Source organism: Scleropages formosus, chromosome 25, assembly GCF_900964775.1.
Source record: "Scleropages formosus chromosome 25, fSclFor1.1, whole genome shotgun sequence".
Lineage (NCBI taxonomy): Eukaryota > Metazoa > Chordata > Actinopteri > Osteoglossiformes > Osteoglossidae > Scleropages > Scleropages formosus.
Genome location: NC_041830.1, coordinates 51,188 through 64,456, shown reverse-complemented (window position 1 = coordinate 64,456; position 13,269 = coordinate 51,188).

Below are 13,269 nucleotides of genomic sequence, written 5' to 3'. Positions count from 1 at the left end.
TATATAGCCCCAAAGGGGAGGCGCCCAGGAGACACCCTTAGCAGACTCCCGAACCACCTCAACAGACTCCTCTCAAGGTGGAGGAGTAGTGGCTTCTACACTGAGTTCCTCCCGGATAGCCGAACTCCTCACCCTGTCATGGAGAGTGAGTCCCACCACCCTGGGGGGAAAACTCATTTCAGCCACCTGTATCCGTGATCTTATTCTTTTCGCCATTACCCAGAGTTCATGAGCATAGGTGAGGGTAGGCACATAGACCGACCGACTGGTAAATAGAGACCTTTGCCTTATGGCTCAGCTCCCCGTTCACCACTACAGTCTGCTACGGCGACCGCATTACTGCTGCCGCCGCTCCCACTCTACATCCGATCTCACGCTCCCTTCTCACCCTTGCCCGTGAATAAGACCCCAAGATACTTAAACTCCTCCACCTGGGGCAAATTTTCTCCCCTCACCTGAAGGGGGGGGCATGGATTCAGACTTGGAGGTGCTGATCCTCATACCAACCAGTTCACGCTCGGCTGCACACCATTCCAGCGCATACTGGAGGCCGATGTCAAAAGGATGACATCATCCGCAAAAAGTGGAGACATCACCTTCCGGCCCCCACGCATATGCCCTCTTGACCTTGGCTGCACCTTGATATGCTGCCCATGAAGACCACAAACGGGAGTGGGCACAAGGCGCAAGTTCGGCGGAGTCCAACAGCCACGTTAAATGGGCTTGACTTGATGCCAAGTGTGTGGACGCAGCTCTCGCTCCGTGCGTTAGAGGCCGATCGCCCCGCAGCAGTGGCCCCGGCACCCCATGCTCCCGAAGCAACTCCCACGGAATTTCTCGGCGAACGCAGGCCTCCTCCAAGTCCACAGAACACACGTAGACTTGATTATTTATTTACTTAGTTGATGCTGTTCTCCAAAGCAACTTATGTTAAAGTTACAATTATTTACCCATTTATACAGCTGGGTAATTTTACTGAAGCAATTGAGGGTAAGTACCTTGCTCAAGGGTACTACAGCTGGAGGTTGGGCTCAAACCTGCAACCTGTGGGTCCAAAGGCAGTAGGCAGTTTCTTTGTAACTTTCATCGCTTAAGGGGAAAGAGGAAAAAAAAAAAAAAAAAAAAGGGAGCTTCCATGTCAACACATCCACCACCTCTTTTTTTTAAATTATTTTTTCTTTTGCCATCCATCCATCCATCCATCTTCCTCCGCTTATCTGGGACCGGGTTGCGGGGGCAGTAGTCCAAGCAGAGCCCCCCAGACTTCCCTCTCCCCACACACCTCCTCCAGCTCCTCTGGGGGAACCCCAAGGCATTCCAGGGCCAGCTGGGAGACATAGTCTCTCCAACGTGTCCTGGGTCTGCCCCGAGGCCTCCTCCCAGTGGGACAAGCCCGGAACACCTCCCCAGGGAGGCGTCCAGGAGGCATCCGGAACAGATGCCCGAGCCACCTCAACTGGCTCCTCTCGATGCGGAGGAGCAGCGGCTCTACTCCGAGCTCCTCCCGGGTGACTGAGCTCCTCACCCTATCCCTAAGGGTGCGCCCAGCCACTCTGCGGAGGAAACTCATTTCTGCCGCTTGTATCCGCGATCTCATTCTTTCGGTCATGATCCAGAGTTCATGACCATAGGTGAGGGTAGGAACGTAGATTGCCCGGTAAATTGAGAGCTTCGCCTTACGACTCAGCTCCTTCTTCACCACAACAGACCGGTACAATGACCGCATTACTGCGGACGCCGCACCGATCCGTCCGTCAACCTGCCGCTCCATTTTTCCCTCACTCGTGAACAAGACCCCGAGATACTTAAACTCCTCCACTTGAGGGAGGAGCTCCCCCCTAACCCGGAGGGGGCAATCCACCTTTTTACGACTGAGGACCATGGTCTCGGATTTGGAGGTGCTGATTCTCATTCCCGCCGCTTCGCACTCGGCTGCAAACCTCCCCAGTGCACGCGGCAAGTCTTCACTTGATGAAGCCAGCAGGACCACATCGTCCGCAAAAAACAGAGACGAGATCTCGCGGCCACCAAAACAGACACCCTCTGTTCCCTGGCTGCGCCTAGAAATTCCCATGAACTCCCATGAACCTTCCAACACCCTAGTGAGGGTATAGAGGTGGTCCAGTGTTCCACGGCCAGGGCGAAAACAGCATTGCTCCTCCTGAATCCGAGGTTCGACTATCGGTCGGATTCTCCTCTCCAGTACCCCGGCATAGACTTTCCCAGGGAGGCTAAGGAGTGTGATCCCCCTATAGTTGGAACACAATCTCCGGTCCCCCTTCTTAAAAAGAGGAACCACCACCCTGGTCCGCCAGTCCAGAGGCACCGTTCCCGAGCTCCACGCAATGCTGCAGAGGCGTGTCAGCCAAGACAGCCCCACAACATCCAGAAACTTGAGAAACTCGGGGCGGATCTCATCCACCCCCGGAGCCTTGCCACCAAGGAGTTTTTTGACTACCTCAGCAACTTCAGCCAGGGGGTAATGGACGAGTCCCCCTCCGAGTCCCCAGCCTCAGCTTCTTCTAAGGAAGGCGTGTCGGAGGGATTGAGGAGATCCTCAAAGTACTCCTTCCACCGCCCGAGGACATCCTCAGCTGAGGTCAGCAACGCACCACTTCCACTGTAAACAGTGTTGGCGGAACACTGCTTCCCCCTTCTGAGTCGCCGGATGGTTTGCCAGAATCTCTTTGAGGCCGACCGAAAGTCTTCCTCCATGGCCTCACCGAACTCCTCCCAGGCCTGAGTTTTTGCCGCGGTGACTGCCAGAGCCATGTTCCGTCTGGCCCGCCGGTACCCGTCAGCTGCTTCAGGAGTCCCATGAGCCAGCCAGGCCCGATAGAACTCCTTCTTCAGCTTGACGGCATCCCTTACCTCTGGCGTCCACCACTGTGGTCGGGGATTGCCGCCGCGACAGGTGCCGGAGACTTTATGGCCGCAGCTCCAAACCGCTGCCCCAACAATGGAGGTGTGGAACATAGTCCATTCGGATTCAATGTCCCTATTCTCCCTCGGGACCCGGTTGAAGCTCTGTCGGAGGTGGGAGTTGAAGACCTCTCTGACAGGGGCCTCCGCCAAACGTGCCCAACAGACCCTCACTATGCGTTTCGGCCTGCCAGGTCTGTCCAGCTTTTTCCCCCGCCATCGAATCCAACTCACCACCAGGTGGTGATCAGTTGACAGCTCAGCCCCTCTCTTCACCCGAGTGTCCAAGACATATGGCCGAAGATCAGAAGAAACGACTACAAAGTCGATCATCGACCTCCGACCTAGGGTGTCCTGGTGCCAAGTGCACTGATGGACACCCTTATGCACGAACATGGTGTTTGTTATGGACAAACCATGACAAGCACAGAAATCCAATAAGAACTCACCACTCGGGTTCAGATCAGGGAGGCCGTTCCACCCAAGCACACCCCTCAGGTGTCACTGTCGCTGCCCACGTGGGCGTTAAAGTCCCCCAGTAGAATGACAGAGTCCCCAGTGGGAGCGCTTTCCAGCACGCCCCCCAGGGACTCTAAAAAGGCGCTTAAGCACAAACGACAGTGAGAGACCGTTCTCTGACCCGGAGGCGCAGGGAGACGACCCTCTCGTTCACCAGGGTAGACTCCAACACATGGCGGCTGAACTGGGGGGCTATTAATAAGCCCACACCCGCCCGCCGCCTGGGCAACACCAGAATAGTGGAGAGTCCACCCTTGGTCGAGAAGAGTGGTTCTAGAACCCAAGCTGTGAGTGGAAGTGAGCCCGACTATAGCTCGACGCTATCTCTCAACCTCCTGCACTAGCTCAGGCTCCTTCCCCGCCAGTGAGGTGACATTCCAAGTCCCAAAAGCCAGAGTTGGCGCCCGAGGTTTGGGTCGGCCGGGCACTCGGCCCCAACCACTGCCCAAATCACAATGCACCAGCCCCTTACGGCCTCTCCGGCAGGTGGTGAGCCTACCGAAGAGTGGCTCCACGTCTTGGCTTCGGGCTAAGCCCAGCCAGGCCCCGTGGGCATAGACCTGGCCATGCCAGGCCTGGCTCCAGGGTGGGGCCCCGGTGACCCCATACCAGGCGGGGTAAACGAGAGCCTTGATTTTATAGTCATAAGGGGGTTTTGAACCACGCTTTGTCTCATCTGTCACCCAGGACCTGTTTGCCATGGGAGACCCTACCAGGGGCATATAGCCTCAGGCAACATAGCTCCTGAGGTCATTCAGGCACTCAAACTCCTCCACCACGTTAAGGTGGTGGTTTGCGGAGGGGCAAACCGTGAACAATTTGTATTGAAATCCGACGACAGCACCCCGTCCATCTCTACTACGGTTCAGTATGGTGTGCCACAGGACTCCGTGTTGGGTCCATTGCTTTTCTCACTTTATATGTTACCACTGGGTGATATTTTTCGCAAGCACAATGTTAATTTCCATTCGTATGCTGATGACACACAGCTTTATGTATCGTTCAAGCCCGATGATCCATCACATGTGGTGTCAACTAGTTGTTTTACCAGTATAAAATTATGGATGAGTAATAATTTTTTATCTCTAAATGCCAGTAAAACAGAGGTACTTGTGGTGGGTGGTAATGCTAAAACTCTCGACACAATCACGTCAAGCTTTACAACAAATGGTATTACCTTCAAGCGTACCGATTGTGTCAAGGATTTGGGTGTGCTGCTGGATGGAAAGCTGTCATTTGTATCACATGTAAATGCTTTGACTAAGTCGTGCTTCCTTCAATTAAGAAGCATAGCTAAAATGAGGCGATTCCTTCGTAGGTGGGATTCTGAGAAACTGGTTCATGCTTTTGTTTCCAGCAGGCTGGATTACTGTAATGCTTTATTGTTGGGTTATCCATACCAGACTGTATCCAGGCTACAGTTGGTACAAAATGCTGCTGCAGAATTGTTACTAGAACTAGGAAGTACGACTATATAACACCGGTACTTAAATCCTTGCATTGGCTCCCAGTCTCTTACAGAGTTGATTATAAAATCCTATTTTTGACCTATAAGGCAATACATGGCATTGCTCTGGCTTACCTTTGTGAGATCATTAATCTTTATATCCCAGGACGATATCTCCGTTCATTAGATGCAGGTTACCTTGAAGTACCTGTGACCAATAAGACCTCAGTAGGAGGTCGCGCCTTTAGCTATAGAAACTAAACTGTGGAATAGTCTACCAGTTACTGTCAGAAATGCCCCGTCTATTTCTGTTTTCAAATCCCGATTTAAGACTTATATGTTCACTCAGGCATTCCACCTCGTAATGTAATTCAACCTGCCTTGGTTATTTATTTTATCACCTTTACAAAATGCATTTTAAATTTACTTAAGTAACAAATTACTAACTCTGTCCTATCTTCTCGTTGAGCACTACCTCGCTACATAAGACCTGAGGAGGCTGGCCAGTGGTGACAGACGAATCCCATGCTGACAGAGGATGATGTCCATCTGCCGTGACGATCGAGATGTTCCATGCCGAGTCAGGGATCCAAGATGCCATTCACCAACATTATAATTACTTGTTAAACACTGGCTTACAAATTGTTATTTTCTAGAATGCCCAGGAGGGGTGGGCTACCACTGGCCCGTGGACCCCCAGAGGTTTTTTTCTCCCTCAACTTTCAGTTGGGAGTTTTTGTTCCTTTCCCTGGTGGCCAGTAGGTATACTTATAGCTCTATAATAAGTGCTTCATTATGGTAGTCATTAGTTGACCGTCTTCTTTGTTTGTATCTGTTTTTCTTGCCTTTGTATGTGTTAAAGCACTCTGTGTCACGGCATGAAAAGAGCGCTCTATAAAAAAATAAAATAATAATAATAATAATAATAATAATAATAATAAAAAAAAATAATAATTTAAAAAACCCAGGTATGAAGTGTCCACTCTCCGTAGTTGAGAATACTGTAATGTTTAGGTGTGAATTATGAGTTCTTATATTAAATGTTCTTTGGTTTTGTATTAACTGTCATGTGATATTCTGTGTGTTTGTAATGTTTTTTGGGAAAGGAAAAGGCTGTGGTTGCTAAGTGTGATGCATGGGAGGTCTAATCTCACAATATAACAGTACAGCTTTGCACTGCGCTAACTGGGTCTCTCCTCACCATAGCAAGAGTCATATACTTCAGATTGGAAAGTAACAGCAAACGCATCCCAGAGTTATGTTGTCGTAGACACCACCAATTCACCTCCCATGCTAATACTGAAAATCCAGAATTGAGTGGGTGGGCTACAACTATTTGATTTGTTTTTTTTTCATAGATAGGTGAAGAAAGACTTTGTTTTGGGTTATGGTCCCTTTTTGCTTCCAGGTTTTCAGTTAGAAAGTTGCTTGCCTTAAAGGGTTAAGTTAGTCTTTTTCTTTGTGAATACTCTTCACTTGCATAAGTTTTTCTTGTTGTCTCTTTATTTTGTGCACTCTGATTGTTCTCTCTTTTACATGAACATTAAACACACTCCTTTTTGTGCACACTACTTGCTGTCTTGTCAATTCATAACTCATAACTTGGTAGAAAACATTATTTTACACTGCTCTACACCCTAGACAACCTTGGGGTTGTAAAATAATCCTTTCCCCACACTTGTTTTCCCAAAAGCAGAAGAAAAAAGGTTTTTGGACATCCCTGTGGACATGACGTGATACAACAAGGAAAGCACAGGAGAGAAACTAATACATACAGTACACTGTATTTCTTTGTTGTTTGATTATTATATTTCACTATATACATTATAATTATACATAAAACATTTTTACATTAAGGGGGGTGCGGTGGCGCAGTGGGTTGGACCGGGTCCTGCTCTCCAGTGGGTCTGGGGTTCGAGTCCCGCTTGGGGTGCCTTGCGACGGACTGGCGTCCCGTCCTGGGTGTGTCCCCTCCCCCTCTGGCCTTACGCCCTGTGTTGCCGGGTTAGGCTCCGGTTCCCCGTGACCCTGTATGGGACAAGCGGTTCTGAAAATGTGTGTGTGTGTGTGTGTGTGTGTGTGTGTGTGTGTGTGTGTGTGTGTGTGTGTGTGTAAATTATCATACACACACTGTCTGAAATTGCTTGTACACAGGGTGCAAGACTGGAGGGGGAGGGAACACACGCCAGACAGGATGCCAGTCCACTGCAAGGTACCCCATTGTGGGACTCAAACCCCAGACCCGCCACACAGCGGGACCGGGCCAAGCCCACTGCTGTCACACCACCACACACCCCTGGAAATAATCATGTCAATTCAATTTGTTTCTATAACACTGAAGTCATTAAAAAACAAACAAAATGCTTATTAAACATCAATGAATGACTGGAAATATATGATATCCACCACTATGGAAAATTAAAAGGCAAAAGGAGAAGTAGAGGAGATCTTCATCAAATAGTGTGTACAGTTTCTAGTGTGAAATGAGATGGAAGTAGTGTGTAGCGTTCATTTCTACAGGAGCAGCAGAGAAGGAAGTGGGTGAGAAACTGAACTTCTGGGCTCTGACTCTGGTCATTCAAACAGGCAAGAACATTATTCGTCCATATCAAATGTAACAATATAGGTAGCACAGTCTTACAGCAGCTGGGTGATGCAAGAGAATGTGAGTTTGATCCCTGGTTGGTCTGTGTGGAGTTTGCATGTTTTCCCTGTGTCTGTGTGGGTTTCCTCCCACAGTCCGAAGACATGCTGGTCAAGTTCCCCCATAGTGTGTGAGTGACACAGAGAGTGTGTTTCACTGATGTATGGATGAGTGACCCAGTAAGTAGTGTCTCTAGCAGTGTAAGTCACCTTGGTGAATAAGGTGTGTGGGCTAGTAACACTACATAGTATCCATTGTAAGCTGCTTTGCAGAAAAGTGTCTGCTAAGTGAACAAATGTACTGTTGACCATGTCTGCACCTCAACCAGCAGCACCTGGTATTAATCAAAACACTTTGCTATAAAACACCCCTCAGTCTCTTCCCAGTTGCAGAATCTTATTAGAGACAACCGTCCCCTCTATGGCCTACCTTGCCTTGGTTTTCCTATGTCCTGTTCCTCTTCGTTCCCCAGCCGCGCTCCATGTCTCTTCAGTAACGACCACCTGCTATATTCTCTGGCCATGACTACTGATCCTCGCTCCCACTCTGACTGCTGCTCGACCAACTCTTTGCCCCAGACAACAACAACATGCCCAATCCCTTGGTTCTAAATAAACAATCCTGCACTTAGGCCCAGTCCCCTCCACGTGACAAATACTTCAATGAAATAATAATTGCACAACAAATAAAACATGAATGTGTCTATAAAAAAAGTTACATTTACCTTGAAATGCTTTTGAAAAATGCATAATTATTTTTTTCTCTGTGTGTTTTATAAAGAGGAATGACTATACAGCCAGTTATGGAACTTATGATCTGTACACCCCTCCAAAATAAGTTGCACCATCAATGTACACATTTTCTAAGAAAAAAGTTACCCACACTAAAAAAGGAAGATCACCCTCTCTAACCCCTGGTTCTCTATTTTATTACCTATAGTTCCCTGCACATTGCATGTGGTTGAAGTTTTACAAGCAAAAAAGTACAATGTGTCTTCATACGACATATTGAGAATTTTTTGGAATTTTTATATCACAAGATATACAACATGAAGAATCAACAGAATAAAAGAGTGAAAAGACTTGCTCACATCAGCAGAGTAACAGGAGTATCAGAGATGGGAGCTGGAGAGACACGGAACTTCTGGACTCTGACTCTGCTCATCTTACCTGGTGAGAACTACAGTAACATTAGCAATTCATATATTTTCATTATAAGAAATGTGAAACATAACGATTTACTGTGATGTTTAGCATTACATGGTTAAGAGGATAAAGCATTTTTAAGTATTTTGTCAGGAGTGTTTATTTTCAAGATTGTCATTATGTGGCACATTGGTTAAAAAAAATTAGATCAGATGTATTTCTTTCTTATTTGATTTTCACCATTTCCTATAAGTAGGTATGATAACAGTAGAAATCTAAATATGCATATGATTGTTTAATTACTCAATTGATGTTTGATCTTAAGGGGGGTGCGGTGGTGCAGTGGGTTGGACTGCAGTCCTGCTGTCTGGTGGGTCTGGGGTTTGAGTCCCACTTGGGGTACCTTGCGATGGCCTGGCGTCCTGTCCTGGGTGTGTCCCCTCCCCCTCCGGCCTTATGCCCTGTGTTGCCGGGTAGGCTCTGGTTCCCCGTGACCCTGTATGGGACAAGCGGTTCTGAAAATGTGTGTGTGTGTGTGTGTGTGTGTGTGTGTGTGTGTGTGTGTGTGTGTGTGTGTGTGTTTGATCTTACTACTTTTAATTACAGCTGGGGAGTGAGGTGGCATAGTGGGTTTGGCCTCTGTCTGCTCTCTGGTGGGTCTGGAGTTCGAGTCCTGCTTGGGGTGCCTTGCGATGGACTGGAATCCCGTCCTGGGTGTGTCCCCTACCCCTTGGCCTTGCGCCCTGTGTTGCTGGGTTACGCTCCAGCTTGCCGTGACCCTGCTTTGGACAAGCAGTTTCAGTCAGTGCGTGTGTGTGTGTGTGTGTGTGTGTGTGTGTGTGTGTGTGTGTGTGTGTGTGTGTGTAATTACAGCTGAATATACTGTAAAGGTGGTTCTGAAGGGTACAGTAGTAGAGGCCATATTGTTCATTGATGCTAAAGATTTCCAAGGCACATCGGAGGAGGAGGAAGTCAGTTATGCTTCTTTTTGGTTTAAAAAGAAGAAACCACCAAAGAAGTGAGTGCAGAATTTGGCTCATACTGGCTCATTTACATCTATAAAATAACATCAATAACATAGGGGCCAAAGCATAGAATATTGCTTGGAAAAAATGAGACAGTATCAGAAATAAATTGTGGACACATTAGACTGTTACATGACAGGTGATTTTGGGATAAAAAGATCCTGTTAAACAAGTACATTAAAATAGTTCATTAAATAATTATTGTTGCCTAAAGAGCATGATGTTCATGCTGGTCTGTGGTTCTGTCCAGGTCTGCAGGCAGTGAGCAGCAGACCCATGATGATGGGGTCATCTAAAGCTCTGTGTCCCAGTAAGTCTCTCAGTTACCTTTAGAGTCCAGCTCAAGACAACATTTGATGGAGGCATGAAGCATTTTATAGCAAAAAAAAAATCAGTTTGAATGCCAAAAAGAATAGGTCATGAAGGTATTTAAGCGGAGAATTTCATTGCATACGGATAAGTATGTCACACTTTGATAACATTAATATAAAAGAGGGTGAAAAATGTACTGTGAACACACACACACACACATTTTCTGAACCGCTTGTCCCATACGGGGTCATGGGGAACCGGAGCCTACCCGGCAACACAGGGCGTAAGGCCGGAGGGGGAGGGGACACACCCAGGACGGGACACCAGTCCGTCGCAAGGCACCCCAAGGAGGACTTGAACCCCAGACCCACTGGAAAGGAGGACCCGGTCCAACCCACTGCGCCACCGCCACCCCCGTACTGTGAACATTTTTTTTCTATTTTTTCTATTTTTTTCATTTTTTTCTAACATTTTCTATTCTATTCTTTCTATTCTATTTTCTATTATTTCTATTCTATTTTCTATTTTCTATTGCCTGTAAGCCCGTCCTGGGTGTGTCCCCTTCCCCCTCCGGCCTTACGCCCTGTGTTGCCGGGTAGGCTCCGGTTCCCCGTGACCCTGTATGGGTCAAGCGGTTCTGAAAATGTGTGTGTGTGTGTATTGCCTGTAAACAGGTTTTAAAACACATCAATTGTCAAGGTGTGAACAACACATGTGAAGTGTCATTTCTTTACCAGCAAAGGTCAGTGAAGAGTTTCTCTGCCGTCAACAGCACAGATACAGAGTCTGAGGATGCAGCTCTGAGATTTCCATCCTGAACTGTTTTCACACATGATTCTGTTATATGTTGTTTCCAACTCAGTGCTTGTGTTTTGTGTTCACAGGACTGTGTCTTTTAATTTAATAGCACTCTTGGAAACATATGACCATGGAATACCAAAAAGCAATGTAGAGTGCTGATTGAAAGTGTGCACAAACAACCAAAAATGAACTTGGACGTGTTTTACTGTACCATTCGGACACAGAAGTTGTCATGTCTAGAAGACATTATTAGTTCATTTTGAGGTTTGGAACGTTTTCCTTTGTCGATAAAGTTCATGCAAAATTGAGCACATCACTTTCTGTTTTTCGCGCATCACTTCCGGTTGTCAGACCAGGAAAAGCAAGGAAGCCACATGGCCAGAAGCACAAGGATCTGATTGCATCCGTAGCTAAGGACTGAGAAATCAATGTCGTAAGTGACTGGAATTTATTATTTAGAGTTTAAAGATAGGATATTAAGGATTATTTTATAAAAATATAGAATAATTTACGTTCTAAGAATGTTTTTACAAACGAACATGTACATGTAAGCTGTATGGTTATGTTAATGTTTGCCACATGTATAATGTTTTGTTATGTAAAATAATAATACAGACTATTTTTGTAAATTGATTTTCTTTAATTTTTTTGTATTTTGGTTATAGTTTTCACTCCATGTCTTGGTGAAGGAGTCATCAGTAAAGTCTCAAAAGATACAACGACGACTCGTCTCTTTATCTTGAATGGAGTTTAGCTTGGTGTTTAGTCTGCGGTTGTTACACCTTGACGAGAACACTAGAGAAGTTAACTGCAATGATCCCAACAGCAGAGTGCAAATGATATAATAATAATAATAATACACACACACACACACACATTTTCTGAACCGCTTGTCAACAACAACAACCCTCCGGGATCATTTGGCCATTCACGTCCCCAGCAAACACAAAGTTACTCTCCCAGACTCGGCATGCTCAGTGTGCCTTAGCCCCTCATTTGTTTTAGGCTTCATAAGTTTTAAGCGAAGTGGAAATGGTAGTGGTATAGAGACAAAAGGTATTCATAATTCAAAGATTAAAATGCCCAGGAATTCCCCTCCAAGGCATTCTGGTGTGTTACAATAGGCCTGTGTGTGAGGTATTTTCAATAACTGTAATAATGTAGTGCTCTCTTTGTACAGTACATTTTTAAAGGAACAAATAATATGTATGTTGTGACTCTGCTGGGCAAGCAGTTATCAACACCGAGTGACAGTACACTACAACATTTTTTTTTAATAAAATGCCCCAACACAGTCTGTGAAATACAGCGTTTTAAATGCAAAGTGAAAAATAAAACGATCTGTCAAATCATATTTAGGTAAAAATTGAGTGTTAGAATTTCACTCTTTTGAATCAAGGAAAATTTGAAGAAATGTTCTGTCTTGTTCTGAAATGTTCAATGTCAGCCTAAAGCCTACTTAAAGTTGGGCAATCCGGTGGCACAGTAAGTAGCGCTGCTGTCTCACTGGGGGTTTGAGCAGGGGCTCAGTCTGTGTGGCGTTTGCATGTTCTTCTCATGTCTGCGTGGGTTTCCTCCCACAGTCTAAAGACGTCCTGTTCAGGTTCCCCCATAGTGTGTGAGTGACACAGAGAGCCTGTGTTCTACTGATATATGGCTGGAGTGACCCATTGTAAGTAGTGTATTGTAACCAGTGTAAGTCACAGTGGTGAATAAGTTGTGTGGGCTCATAACGCTACATAGCAGCTGTTCTAAGTCGCTTTGGAGAAAAGCGTCTGCTAAGTGAATAAATGTAAACTTGAAGAAATATTATAAATTTGTTCAGGTATATGATTAACGAAGCTGCAACATGTGTACAGGCAACCCCTGGCTAACGAACATTTCACTTACGTAAAACCAATAGTTACGAACCACCCCCTTACTGACTCAAAGTTAATTTTTTTGTTACCTTTAAGTGACAATTAAATGAAAACTTTACAATTAAGCCTATTACATAAAAGAAAATTTGAGTTACATACAATGGTTTATAGTAACAAATGGGCAGTACATTGGGATCCGTATCAAAACATTATGCTTCCACGGGGTTTGTCAGCTCATGGGCATGTGAACCCAAGATAGGACAAAGATGTCCTTCTTTTCAGTCAGAATGTAATGCTGATGACCTCACCCCGAATGTCTGCACCTGCCAAAAAAATCAGAGTAGCGGGGTACAAAGAAGCTGCCCCTGCACACCCTGGTTGTAGAATCTCATCCGCGACATACATCTGTCTAGCACTCTCCAGAGAACCCACCACAATCTACCTGCCCTTGCAAGTCCCTCATTCTCCTCACTAACTCGTTCTCGCTTCTAACCTCCATGGCTCTCGACACTCACATCGCCTCCTTGACTACGACATTGGATTCTCCCCATGACCTACGTTTGTTCATTGACTGACCCACACCTGTCCCCGACCA